This window comes from Phascolarctos cinereus, unplaced genomic scaffold, assembly GCF_003287225.1.
Source record: "Phascolarctos cinereus isolate Bilbo 61053 unplaced genomic scaffold, phaCin_HiC Scaffold_5;HRSCAF=322, whole genome shotgun sequence".
Classification (NCBI taxonomy): domain Eukaryota; kingdom Metazoa; phylum Chordata; class Mammalia; order Diprotodontia; family Phascolarctidae; genus Phascolarctos; species Phascolarctos cinereus.
The window spans coordinates 174,167,632-174,182,929 of NW_027555958.1; the positions used below are offsets into that span (position 1 = coordinate 174,167,632).

General features: G+C 37.1%; 1 long non-coding RNA gene across 2 annotated transcripts in view; it reads left to right on the forward strand.

The window, feature by feature from the left end:
• The first annotated feature begins 6,345 nt into the window (after nucleotides 1-6,345).
• LOC110192052 (uncharacterized) overlaps nucleotides 6,346-15,298 on the forward strand; it is a 102,898-nt gene continuing 93,945 nt past the window's right edge. Inside the window, exon 1 of one of the 2 annotated variants that reach the window (XR_013486982.1) lies at nucleotides 6,346-6,402. This is a non-coding gene — a long non-coding RNA (uncharacterized LOC110192052). The remainder of the gene's footprint in view (nucleotides 6,403-15,298) is intronic. The other variant, XR_013486983.1, reaches the window with a different exon arrangement.

The window sequence follows — 15,298 nt, forward strand, 5'->3', positions numbered from 1 at the left end:
AAGCCTCAATCACTTAGCTGTGTGATCCTGGGCAGGTCACTTAACCCTGTTTACTTCAGTTTCCTCATCTACATACCTTTGCCAAGAAAAACCCAGATGGGGACACAAAGAGTCAGACAAGACTGAAACAACTGAAGAACTCTCAAACTAAACAACCATGTATATAGGTGTACACACAAATATATATTATATATAATAAATGTATATTGAATATATTCATATATATTGTGAATATATATGTTTGAATATATTCAGACTATACATATATATGTATGTATGTGTATATATAGATATAGCTATATACATTATATCTGTATCTGTCGATACACACATTCCTCTTTTGTTCATTAATGTCACTGTTATCAACCATCACTAAAGTTAAACTTATTTTGAACCGTTTCTTATGGTCTAAAGTTTTCCACAGTTGTGGCTTCGGCTCTTTAAGGTTTTATGCAGATTGACATCAAAAGATCTTATAACTAACTAGTATTCTTTCATCTTTCAGCAGCCTTTAACTACCTGTTTACAATTTAGCAGGGTGGTGTTAATTACCACCTGAACATTTCAATTACTTCTTTAAGTATTTCCAGCTCATTCGCTTTTCTCTGCATCCTTTTAGCACTAAAAAGAAGGTGTTCTCTGCTTTGCGTATTTTAGCTTAAGTTGGGAATAGAGAGAGGTAACCTCCTACATACATGGAAACTAGAGGCAGCACAATTCTCCTTAGATCCACTCAAAACCCTGTAACTATCTTTTCCCAATCAGGAAAAGATAATGTCCTTCTATTTGGCTTCTCCCAGACTCACTAGCTCCCTGACCTACCTTAGCAGGAAATGATTTCTTGGCTCAGTTCTGCAAGCTTCTGAATTTTACAACCTAAGATACAATCAAGACTTTCTGAGAGAAATTGCTTCTTTTTTAAGGGGCCCAGGCCCTTTTTTCCTTTAGAATATTTTAAAATAAATTTAATACACAACAGAAGCAGAGATATAGAGTGGTCTCTTCATAGCCACATATTTCCTTAGAAATAAAGGCATTTCATTAATTTTGAAAGCTAAACCTTACTCAAAAAAGCAAACTATGTTGGGGATGGAGGGTGGACTTGCCTACTTAGAAAAAAACAGATACTTTGGAAAGAGCCTTGACTCTGTATTCAGATCTCATCTCTGATACTTACTACCTCCGTGGCCTTGGTCAAGTCATTTAGTTCCCCTGGGCCTCAGTTTCCTCTTCTGTAAAATGAAGGTATTGGACTAAATGACCTCTGAAGTTCACTTCAACTCTAAATCTGTGATCCTTCCTTTTCTTCCAAATTTATCTGCCTCTCTTACCTCTTTTTTCACTCCTATTAAGGAATTTATTCAGCCTAAGAATAGTTATTTAAGTCTGCCTTGTCCTATCCAGAAAAGCAATACCTGAGCTTGAATGTTTACCGGCCCTGATGAAATATTGCAACAAACCATGGGTACTGAGGAAATCAAGGTTACTCATTCTTCAGACTTCACTAATCTTTGACTGAGGGGGAAAAAAAGTTTGTCTATGAGAATCCATGCACAAATGAAGATGACTTCCTTGAACTTTAGGATATGGAGCCCAAGTTTGTGGCAGGGGCAAAAGAATATTACTAAGCCTTGATTGGCTCCACTAATGAGAGCTTGTGATTTCTTCCTAATAACCCATGCTGTTTCCCTATTAATTTCATTTCAGTGCTTAATCGTCAGTGCATGACACTTTAACCACTAAGCTTATTATGCTACAAATAGTTGCCTTGCTGTTCCTTCTGAGCAGACATAAATGGGAAGAAATCTCTTGTTTCCAAAATACCTCCTTAGTGTTTAAATGTTAAGACCAGAATTGTACCGGGTGAAATAAACCAATCAACCAAGATAAAAAATGATTTCTTCGTTCTATTTAATTTCCTGACCCTGAATAGGTAAAAGGCTTTTTTAATGTATTTTTCTCTTATGAAACATCACTAGGATAGATATTCTTTTATTGGTCCAGAAAAGAAAAGAGGCTATGTTTCCATGTGAGAGCATTAGTGTGTCTCTATCTATGCAAACAGATCAAGCTAGTTCATTCCACAACACCTTGGGCTGTGTCATGTCAGTGCATTTTTATAACAACCTCAAAGATAAAAATAAGTTACGGAGGATTTTATCAGGACCCTTGGTTATGGGAATTCATTATGCCGAGGGAACAAGGCTAGAGTCAGGTATCAAGGAGGAATCATAGGGCATAATTTCAGCTTAGCAATAAATAAGATTTCTTTCTGTCTCTGTCTCTCTGTCTCTCTTCTTCACTCCCTTCTCTCTCTCTCTCTCTCTCTCTCTCTCTCTCTCTCTCTCTCTCTCTCTCTCTCTCTCTCTTTCTCTCTCTCTATTTTGTAACACTGTATTACTTCATTGTTACTGATGGAAAGAAAATGTGGCTACATTAGTAAATCAGATTTTCAGAAATTATGATGAAATGCCTCCAAGAACTACCTTCTGGAAATGGGATGCTACTTCTGGGGACAGTGTCCCTACCCACAAAAATAATAATCTAGTGGCTAGAATTGAGCATGTTTAGATTTTAGTTCCAATCTGGCCAAAAGCTCTGATATACAGATGACATTGTATAATTCAACAGCCATTTATTAAATGTCTGGTACGTAAAAGGTGCTATGCTTTTTGTTGTTGTTGTTGTTCGGTGTTTTTCAGTTCTGCCCAACTCTTTGTGACCCCATCTGGGGTTTTATTGGCAGAGATACTGGAATGGTATTAGCCTTCTTCATCTCCCATATCCCTTTAGTCCTCTCTCTCTTTAAATTATTTTGTGTTAATTTATCAGTGAATATATTTTTCTTAATGTGCTAAAGTTGATCAAGATCCTTTGTTACATCATCTCATTCATTTAACAGATGAGGAACTGAGGCTAACAGGGTTAAGTGACTTGCCCATGGTCACACAGCTAGGAAGTATCAGAAGTTGGATTTGAACACATGAAAATCCAAACCCAGTTACTCTATCCACAGTATCACCTAGCTGCCAATGATTTATTAGGGTTTTTTATTGTTGTTGAATTGTATATGACTTTTCATGACTCCATTTGGGTTTTCTTGGCAAAGACTAGAGTGGTTTGTCATTTCCTTCTTCAACTCATTTTATAGAGGAGGAAACTGAGGTAAACAGAGTTCAGTGACTTCCCCAGGGTCACATACCCAGTAAGTATCTGAGGTAAAATTTGAACTAGTGAAGATAAGTCTTCCTGGCTCTAGGTCAAGTACTCTATCCACTGTACCTAGCTTCAGGTATTTACGACCTAAAGAAGTTCTAACGAAGAGATAAAGAAATGTGACTCTCTCCCTTCTTTGAAGAGTAGAGAACATCTGAGTGTGGTACTGTCAGGTTCAGTTTATAAACTAGTTAGCTATGGCTGGCATTTTTTTCTCTTATTTTTTATTCTTTGTTACAAGGAATGGCTCACTGGGTAGGGGGAGGAGAGCAATGTATTGAGAAATGAATGAGATGATGTAACAAAGGATCTTGATCAACTTTAGCAGGTTAAGAAAAATATATTTGCTGATAAATTAACACAAAATAATTTAAAGAGAGAGAGGACTAAAGGGATATGGGAGATGAAGAAAGCTGCAAAGGGCTTGCGGCACCTAATATGAGCCTTGAAAGAAGAGAAGGATTCTGAAGCTCGCTTAGTTTGTGTGTTCTTCTCTTCATCTGTCAAATTCCTTCCAGGAGCTTTCTAAAGTCATCACTCTTACTCAGTATAAATGTGATTCTGTTCTAGTAAATGAAGGGAAAACAACAGAACCTGACTTTATTGAGGTGACTTCCAACTCTTATTTAAGAAACTGATTTAAGGAGTTTAAGGGCAAGTCCATCAGAAGTGTCAGATAAGGACAGAGATAGATGATGAATAAGAGAGAAGCAAGTATACCTAAGAACAAAGGGGACAGTGACAGGAGGGTGAAGGACAAAGCAACTCATCTCATCCAACGGAGACTTTGATGATAACAAAAGACCAATCATTCTTCTGAATATGGTGATATGAGAGACAAATAGAGCAGCAATTTATGTTTACCTTACTATCAAAACTTACAGGTCTGTGAGGTCCAGGTTGACTTTCCTACCTAGCTTGTCAGAGAGGAGACCTATGCTGGAGATTTAGGATGAGAGGAGCAGAAGGTATAATAGTAAGCCTTGGGCTTGCTTAAGGTCACAGGCTTCTGCTGAACATTCTTTCTTCAAATCTATCTTGAAATCCACCGTAAGTAAAGGCATTTTGCTTTCCTCAATTTTGCTAAATTTAACCTCCATATTTTGTGCATAGATCCAGAGGCCATTTCATATGCTTTTTATGAGTTTCTGAGAGAATAAAATTAGGAGAATGATACTTTAACAAAATGTAGTGTCAAAATGTTAAATATATACTTATGTGTATGAATGTAAATATGATACACCCACTAATTTGGTCAGAATTATGCTATCCATTCTTTCCATGGTCCTTTAAATTGACATGCTTAATTTGGTATCACCTATTTTAGATAGCCAGAAAATGGCATTATTTTTCATTCCAATCTCTTTCCAGCATCAAAAAAGTAGAAAATAGAACATAAATGTATAATACCACTTCCAGGGCTACTTCCTTAGCTCTAATTTGCACTGGCTTGCTGGGTACTCCATGAGCAACTGCTGTTATTTTCAGAAATCTAGGGATAACTCTGAGGGACTTCCTTCTCAGTACCGTCTCCTGTGAGCTCTGACCACTATGATTGCCATTGACAACTATCAGACTTAATTAACATTTAGGAAAGATATTTTCTGAGAAGTTTACAAAAGCCTTCTCTCCAAATGAGGGGCATACTCTCCCTTTCAACACAAAAGGTCTCTGGGGAGAATGGGCTAAAATTAAAAGTATAATGTCAATGAGGCACACATATAAAGAATATATGTGGTAAAAGGGTACCTCTCAGCTCCTGGGTACTGGAAGTTCTTTTCTCCATAGTAGAATCCTCATGAAATCCCCATTTAGTATAGCTCTGTAATAAGTTTAAAGGGCTAGTGCCCTCATACAGTTCATAGGTGACACCTCTCTATCTCAAGGGGTCACAACTGACCTTCCCAACTGTGTCTTCTTTGTTTTTTATGTATCTCTCAACTCTTGGTATAGATGCTGCCATTAGCTGTTACTGCTGTGATGGACACTGTTACCAATGCTACTGGGAACTCAAGATCTCCTGACTTTTTGAAGTTCACAAAATCACAACCTGTTTGATTCTGTCTCAGGATTTTTTTTTGTGTAAGATCAGGAAAAAAAAAACCAAGCCATGTGCTCATAGCATCTAAGATCATGTATGAGACAGGGAAGCTACCCTTACCCTTAGCATCCCCAAGGATAACAGCCCTAAAGCTTACCATCTTTCAGACAAGAACTAAGAGAATAGGAGTGCAGTATCTTCTTTTCTCAAAACACTTTCTGTTTACCTCAAGTATGTCTCTTTTTTGCTCTGGGTTGGTCATATTGGTCCAATTTCTCTAATAACATGGTCAATGTAGGTTGCCAGATTAAGGGTTTGTCCACCCATTGTGATTAGATTAGAGGGAAAATTCTTAATACTCAGTCCAATGATTATTTGATTGATTGATTCAGTTAAGGTGTCAGTGTCAAGTCAAATGTCTGTGATGTGCCAGGCACCATGTTAAAAGCTGGAAGTACAAAAAAAAGGGGGAAAAAAACCCAGCAGTCCCTGACCTCAAAAGCTCACAGTCTAATTTGTCTCTTTTCTGTTTATATTACCTGAGGTAGGGGTGGAAATTCCCACTCTTACATGCATTCGATAAAACAAAAATTTTCATGAAAAGACTGGTCAAAGGAAGTAGAGAACCTCTTGTAAGTGGTAGTAGTTCACCTCTTACTAATTAGGTTCATTGAATAGCCTATAAATGGCAATATTCAGTGTTAGTTGTTATTATCATTCAAGATTTTTGCTCCCTACCCAAGGGATGTGCTGAAGCCATCTCTAATAGTCTCCTTAGCACTCATTAAATTTTCTATAAGAATATTTTTATGCCTCAAACACTGGCAAATACTAAAACCAGGACTTGGTTTACTGTTTTATTGGTTGTCTAGACTTAAGAAAGTGAAGGAGAAAATGTTAACAATTCAGATTAAACTTAAAAGTGTTTTGTGCTTACATTTTTATTTTTCAGAGAGATGGTTGTTAAACATTTACCACTACACCCATGCCCCACTCCCACCACCTTCTGAAAACACCTATGGCAGTTCACTTATGGAACACAGAACAATAGAAATAGAACAATCTATTTAGAACCATAAGGGCCCTTAGAGATCAACTAGTCCAATCTCCGCACTTTACAAATGCGGAAGCAGAGGCCAGGAGAGGTGAGTCAAATTGTACTACATCTTATTGATTACAAATAGCAGAGTCAAAATTCAAACCCAGATTCCTTGATGCCAAACTTAGCACTTTTTCCACTGTACCATGCTGAAGGGAACGGAAGGAATCAGTTTTTTTCTGAAAATAGAATTGAGTCCATTATATCGTATAGATTATATATTTAATTCTAAGTTTGGGAATAATCAGTTGATAAGAAAAATATTATAGATTATGTAGTTTTGACCTTCTGATGAGAGAAAGCTGAAAAAAAATCATCTACCTTAATATTTCACCTCCATGTAATTCAGTTTAGAAGTAGCCATGACATAGTGGATAGGGAGCTATCCTCAGAAGCAGTAAGACTATTTTAATTCTTATTTCTGATGCCTACTAGCTATGTGACTGGCTATTGAGCAAGTTTCTTTACCTCTCAGTTCCCCAGGCACTCTAAGACTAAGTTTCAAAGAACTTTATTAATAATCAGCATTAGCAGAAGGAGGTTCCTCACCAAGGATTCTCTTTACCAACGAAATCAGAATTGCACTCCAAAACAAACAAACAAACAAAAAAAACCTAAATGAAAGTCAGAGTTTATTGCCAGTATCCTTGGATAAAGGGCATCAAGTGACATAATGAACAATATCTCCAATTGTATTTTTGCAAAGGACACAGAAACTCTATTTACTAGATGGTTCTCAAATTGACAGAGGTCATAACATTGAATCATTACTCAGGGAAGGCATTTCTGCAAGGTACTGAGATAATGGAGGTCTTGGTAATTTCTGATAGTATAACAATGCAAGGATAAGACCTGGAGCATCTAGATAAATGGATAGTTAACATGGCCATTAGATTGTCTATCTCAAATATCAGGTTTCTTAAATGAGATTTGAACAGGTGCTAGATCTCATTCCATTCGCACGCAATCAGCCACTCTAGCAACTGCCTACAACGCAAATATTCTTTGTTGTTGATTAAAGTAATAGTAATAAACTTTAGATACCATATGTGACAAAAGCAAAGTTAATAATCTCTCGTGGAAATGTAAGAGCCAGACTTGTATTCCTGCCCAGGAAGTGTCAAAGAATGCCTCCCTTGCTTGATACTGCTCTCTGTGGTAATGAGAGGGAAAGTTTCAAGCTGTAGCTTTATTGGGCACATGATGAGTCAGCAGAGCCCAGAGTCAGATATCATCCATCACAAGCTCATTTGTGTTTTGACTTCAGAAGGCTAGATTGCACTCCAGCCCTTTTCCCACTGCCCATGGACAAACAAGACAAAAACAGTTCTAGACTTGGGACTCCTACTCTCCTGGAAAATATGGGATCAAGTCCCTGGTATCCAAATACCCCAGAGGGAAAACCCAGGGAATTGCACCAATTAACACAAAGGGATGTGTAGGAATGGAACATCAATGATATTTTAAGATCACAAGTTTCCCTTGCTTTAAAATCTCCTCTCAATATGTGTCTAGCTCTCTTTTTTTAATGAATGAATGAAGCATGTATTAAATGCTTACTATGTACAAACACTGTGCAAAACACTGGGGTTATAAACAGAAAATTAACAGTCTCTGCTGTCAAGGAGCTCACATTCTTGTTGGGGAAAGATAGCACATATGGGAGGTTTCAGCTTCATGGAAGATGAAAAGGTCGCATGGTCCTTGGGGTGTTGGCCAAGCAGTTGTTAATGCCTTTTCTTTAATGTCATTTCCACTGATAGAATCATCAGTTGAACTATTTGAAAGTGGCAAGAAGACACTCTTCTGGGTATTCAACAGCTTTGGCAATAACATCTGCAGCATCCAGTTCTTCCTATCTATAAACAAGCCAGGAGCAATCACCAGATTCAAAAGCTATAAAGAGTTCATCACACAAATATTTTAATTAGAATTGTTGGAATGATTTATTCTCCAAGTATCTATTTAGTTAGCATTCTTCTTATCCTATGACTACCAAAGATAATCTGCTTTCTTAATCCCTGTGATTCAGAACCAGTTCTTGCCTAGATGAATATTCTTTTCCCTATTGCCTCTTCTCACATAGATATTTACATTTAACTCAGCCCTACCCCGATCCCTAGGTACGTCTGCTCACCTTATCCCCTGCAGTCTCTAAGATGATCAATGACCTTTTAATTATTAAGTCCAATGTCCATTGGGGCAGCTAGATGGTGCAGTGGATAGAGTGCCAGGCCTGGAATCAGGAAGGCATCTCCCTGAGTTCAAATCTGGCTTCAGACACTTACTAGCTGTGTTATCCTAAGCAAGTCACTTAATCCTGTTTGTCTCAGTTTCCTCATCTATAAATTGAGCTAGAGAATAAAAGGGCAAACCACTCCAGTATCTTTGCCCCAAGTGGGGTCACAAAGAGTCAGATATAACTGAAAAATGGCTTAACAACAACAACCACTAATGTCCTTTCCTCAGTCTTCATGCTCCTTCAACCTTTAGGAGAATTGGACATTTTTGACAACCCTCTTATTGATTCTCTGCCCTCCATTAATCTTTTTTACACTGTCATCTTCTGATTCTACTCCTACCAGTTTGAACATTTCTGTTTACTCTTTTTTGCTGGTTCATCTTCCTGTTCTCATCTCCATTAAGACTCTCTTCTCATCCCCCTTATGTGACCTAACTTGGAGATCTCATCCATCTCTCTGTCTCCATTTATCAACTCTAAGCTAATTCAATCCAATTCAGTCCAACTTGTAGGCATCAAATATCTACCCTCTGCCTGTCATCATGATAGGAACTGGAGATATAGAGATAAAAGAAACAGTAATGTTTTCAAGAAGCTTTCATTCTACATGAAACAAAATGTGAAGAATAGTATATGCAAATGTTTTTGCAGTATATGCACTAATAACTGGGGTGGGGAGAGGAGGGAACAGAAAATCAGGAAAAACCTCCTGTAGGAAGTAGCACATGAACTATGCGTTTAAGAAATCCAGGGAACTGAGAAGGCAGAAGTGAAAAGGGAGAGTATCCCAGGCATAAGGGGAACAGTGGATAAGCCAGTTTGGCTGGAATATGGAATATGTGAGCAAGAATAATACATAATAAGCCTGTAAAGAGAGGTTGACAGGTTGATTGTGAAGGATTTTAGATGCCTTAGAAAGGAGACTGGATTTTATTTATCCTAGAGAAGGGTTTTTTTGAGTTTTTGGTGTCAGGGGCCCTTTTGGAAGTCTGGTGAAACCTATGGATCCCTTCTAAAATACATAAAATAAAATATATATTACAAAGAAAAACAATTATATTGGAATAAATATATGTATATATATGTATGTATGTATGTGTGTGTATATATATATGTATATGTATATATATGTGTGTATATATATATACATATATATATACATATATATATATATACATATATATATATATATATACATATATATATATATATATATATATATATATATATATATATATATATATATATATATATATATATATATATATATATATATATTTCTGATCTAAGTTCATGGACCCCCTAAAGTATTTATCTGTCCTAGGGGATTGCTAAGTACAAGTCCTTGGGTAGGGGAATGACATGGTCAGACCTACCCTTTAGGTGGATTTGGTAGCTCTATAAAGAATGAATTGGCAGGGAGTCTAATTAGGAGACTATTGTAAGTGGTCCAAGGAAGAGGTGATAAGAGACTGAAATAGAGTAGTTGTGGTGTGAATGGAAAGAAAGAGATAGACAGGAGAGATGATAAGGATGTAAAATCCACAGGACTTGGCAACTAATTGTACATAAGGAGTAAAGAAGACTGAAGTGTCCGTAGGATGATTCTAAAGTTACAAACCCAAGTGACTGGAAGAATAATAGTGGCCCCAGTAAGAATTGGGAATGTAGGGGAAGGAACGAGTTTGATGGGGTGTAGAGAGAAAGATAGTGAGTCCTGCTTTGTTCATGTCAAGTTTGAGAAATCTATGTGACATCTAGATGAAGAGGTACTGGAGGCGCTTGGTAATGTGGGTTTGGAACTCAGGAGAAAGAAGAGGGCTAGATACATAGATTTGTCCAGGCCATTTTCCCAATAATCCTGATCTATATCTTGCCACTGGACCCAGATGGCTCCAGGGAGAAAGTGAGGCTGGACTTTGCATGGCCCTCCCTCACTTAAATCCAATTCACTTGCAAGGCATGACATCATCTTCCTGATGCCATGATAAGCTTCAAGAATGAAGGACAAAACAGGAACAACATAGATTGAGAGCTATCTGCAGAGAAATGATAATTAATTCCATTGACCTAATGAGGAGAGAGGGAGAGAGAGAGACAGACAGAGAGAGTTTCTTAAATCCATATAACCATTTTTAATCTGTTTCCTAACCTTTAAGCCTATATTTCCAACTACCTATTGATTGTATTCACTTGCATCCCCTGCCAGGGCCTTGAATTTAACCTGTTCAGAACTGAATTCCACACCTTCCTCCTTAAACTTATCCCTCCTTAGAAGTTCTTTATTTCTGTTTATGGCACCATCATCTTCTCTGTCACGTATCTTTAACATTTCTTTCTTCCTCCACTTTCAATTGGTTGTAAAATTCTATCCATACTATTATACTATAATTTGCCTTGCTTTAATCCCCTTTTTCTATATATAGAGTATACAGTATGTGTAGAATGTATATAAACTTTTCTATATATATATGACACAACCCTCATTCAGACCCTAATTAATTCTTATAGACAGGTCATCCATTCATGCCCAGAATATACTTCCTGTACTGCACTGCCAGTTGAAATTCGTATCTTCATTTAAGATACAGCTCTGGGATCAAACCTTCTATGGAGACTTCTCTAATTCTTGCCCCCCCCCCACTTAAAGTCTCCTCACCTCAAATTTTCTTAAAGCACACAGTCTTTATTATATCTCATTTTTTTTCACTCATTTTGTTCAAGTTTATTTGTTTTTATACATTATTTCATCCTCCCTCTTTCTCCTTCCCCCATTAGAATGCAAGCTTTTATAGCGTAGACATGGTAGAGATTGTGTTGCTTTTCATCTCTGTGCATCAGGGATCTGGGAAGCTGCTTTTATGTGGCAACTGCTGGATAAATATTGGTTGAAAAATGAATTGAATATTCTGCATGAATAATCCACCACAGTGAGGCTACAGGCTCTCTTTGGCTCCTACAGAACAAGGACAGTTCCTCTCATAATCATTAGTTTCTGGGAAATGTAATGCAATTTTATATAAGTAAATTTTCAATAATTAGTGCCAAGAAGGTTTTGGAAGCAGATAAGGAAGGATAGTTGGGATATTCTTTAAAGGCCTATACATGGGTTTAACTCTTCTGTTGTTCACTGTACTATTACATTTTGGAAGGGTTGTAGCCCTCTGTCTCATGTGGTTGAGATTTTTGGGAAGGCATAGATTCCACAGCTACATCAGAAGTAATGACATGTCTGCCTTCACTATAGAACTTCAAGGCATTAAGTACCATTCTCAGTAAACATCAAATATGGGACATGGTACACTGCCTTCGATGACCACACTCTTCAAAATACTAGCAAGTAGAAGGTCAGGTCCCTTCAACTCGGACTCACATAAAGATTCACATAAAGCCAACATTTTAAAAAATTTGGAATCTTCTCAAACTCTAATGATTTATTGGGATTCAAACAATCTATACTGTATAACATGAAAAAACTATGTCGGACTTAGTTTTAGTACAATCCCTCTGGACTCTATAGTTCCTATGGTCTTTTTAAATTTGTTTCTTTTGAATTTTCATTTGAAAATTGTTTTATTGATTTTATATCACTATCACTTTCCAATAACAGCATGCCAGTAATAACAACAACCATGAAAAGCACCTTGCCACATAGCACAAATCAACAGAGTGGTCATGTCTACATATGCCTAGTTTTATGGTGCATGTAATTTAAAAACTATATTCTGTTGGCCTACCAAGATAGCTTGACTGCAAAGTATACCCTTAAATAACTAAACTACTTGTTAGCTAACCTACTTAAATTATTGAATAAAATTCTTTAGGATTAACCATTCAAAAGTGGATGAATGTTCACCAAATACAACTTTATTTGGGGTTTAATTAATGGTTTATGGAAATAGCTCACCAGCATTTTCATTGATTCTAAAACCATTCCTCATCAAAACCTAAGTTTTATTGGAATGGTAAGTTTGTGGCCAAGAACTGAGGAATGCATTTGCTTAAAAAACTGCCGCTATAATTTAAAGTAGGAGGTTGGGTTTTTTTTTTTTCATGAAAAGAAGGAAAAATTAAAACTCCTATTTTCAGGTGACATTGTGCAAATAAAGCCACAGAACACTCCATGGTGTCCTCAATGACATTACACCAAAGAGAATAGCTTTAGTAATAATAAGAACAATTTCTCTCACATCTCCTTTATGATAATAATTAATAATCTAATTAATTCCTCAATGAATTTGTTGGGAAGTATCTAGTCTGGTATAATCAAATGGGTCAACTTTTTTTTTAAATGGTTGCTACATTTTTTAAATGTACCATTCTAGAGTAAGTAGATTCAAGAACTTTCAAATATCCCTAACGTGACTAAGCTACATGAGAAGGCACATGAGGATTCATAAACTTCCTGTGGTGCTCAGTGATTATACGCATGGATTCTTCAGTAACCCTACATTGTTCTATTTATTTCCCCTCCTCCCTCTAAGAGAATGAGTCTAGTTTAATCATTCTTCTAAATCAGCCACCTTTTTTTTTTCCTTTCAGGCTAGGATAAGGGTTCCAAAAAGTACTTAACAGTAATAATTGTCATAGAATCATAGCCCTAGAGCTGGAAGGGACATCAGATCCTCTAGACTGATCCCATCATTTTATTGGTCTAGAAACTCAGGCCCAAAGATGTCAAGTGAATTACTTGATGTCCCACAGGTATAAAATGTCAAAGATGGGATTTGAACAGGTTGTCTGATTCTAGAACAAATGTCTTTTCCTTTGTACCACATCATATCTAGTCCTCTCCAAATCCTGTTTTGACAAATACTTCCATAGGTAGTCTGAGTTGTTTAAGGACTATAGAAATAAGTTTCTAGTATTTAAAATAATATCTCCTTGCAACCCCTCGCCTCTAAGCACTTCACAGAATGATTTGAAAATACCTAATTTTGACATTAACAATAGGCTTTAAGAGTATGCAGTCTTGAAGAAATTCCTAGCATCCAGCTTCTCATATGCTTTCTTCTCATATACCAATCTTCAGATTAGGCTAGTTGATAGGTCTGGATAATGTCAAAAGGCTATGTAAATTAGACATCATAATTATTAGTTTTCAAATATCTTTATGTAAGTAATGACAATGTCTAGAAAGAGAAAAGACACGAGTCCCCAACAATTAAATCAAGAGCTATGAATAGATTTTTGAAGTGTTACCAAGTAGATTTCCAAAGTAATTGTCACTACCATGACCTTCTCCCTGTCACCCACTGGTTTTGCTTGTATTCCAGTCAGAGAGAAAAATGAAGTCAGCCACATCACTCTCCTTTTCTGTTAATTATTTTTAGGAATACCCATCAATGAGGTTCTTTACTCCCTGCCCAGGGACATCATTCTCTCTCCCATGCCCCCAGTTTCCTGAAGTCTCTGAGGAAATTATAGTATAGTGATGAGTTGTCCATAGCCCACTGAGTCACATTGCCTGTAACTGAAAGGATCCCTGGCTATCTATACATCTCACTCTTTAAAGCAAACCTGGTCTAACTTCAATGATCCAGCCCAATCTTCTAAGAAGAAGGTAAGAGTCCCTTCCAAAAAGGGAAAATAATTGGAAAGAGAGTAGGAGTGCTTCTTTAAGCTCCAAAAGATTCTATGGGAAATGTTGATTTAAGCGAGTAGCTTTGTCTGTAAGTATAAGAGGTAAGATGAAATAAACAGAGACTTGCCATGAACCAGATCAGGACAGAAAACAGAGACCATTAAGGCAGTCCAGAAAAATGACATTCCCCCAGCCACCTGAAGAGACCCTTTATGCAGAGGGTGAGACTGTGGGACCTAGATGTAAAAATAGCAGGAGGTTTAAAAAGGCCAGTGGTGATTATTGCCCTAGAGGCAAGAAAAAATACACACTGCCACTTACTGCCCAAGCTGCTAAAGAGCTGGCTCCTGGGTAATGGATAATTATCACTACCATCTGCTGGAGGAGAGCAAATAGTAAGGAAGTGAAGCAAAGAAGGGACATTGAGAATATCAAGTAAGATCAATGGATCCTATTAGAAATGTTGACTGGAGGAAAACTGGCAGCAAGGACTATTAAAGCATGAAGCTTTTCCTCCCTTGCTATGACTGTATCCAAAGTATTATTTTACAAGGGTTGTACAGGTGCTTAGGGTGAGAAGGTGGCCTCCATCTAAGGAATCTCTTGATCTTGACTTCTTATAGACTTCAAGAACTTTGTGTTCTTTACTGTGCAGGTAAAGTTGTTAAATGTTTCCATAGAATCATGAGACCATAAAGTCATTGATTTAAAATTGGAAGACACCTTAGAGATCATTTAGTCAAATCCAATTTTTACACATCAGGAAACTAAGGAACAGAAAGGCTAAATGATACCCTGAAGATCTCACAGCTAGGAAATAGCAGAGGCAAGATTTAAATAGGGATTCTTTGACTCTAAATCCAACACTCTCCAAACCACCATGTTACTACGCATTGTGACCCCAAGTACTTGTAAGGGGAGCTTGTGTCTGCCCTTTAGACAGCACCTCTTACCTAATTTGTCAGTTTCCATCTGGCAGTAAAGTGGCTAAATCAATGATAAGCCTTCGAAGTATACCTGGGTTCTTGGTATCCAGAATAAAATAATAGAACCATTGAATTTCAGAGTTGGAAGGAACCTTACAAAGCATTAGAAATAGTTTTTACCTATAAAAAG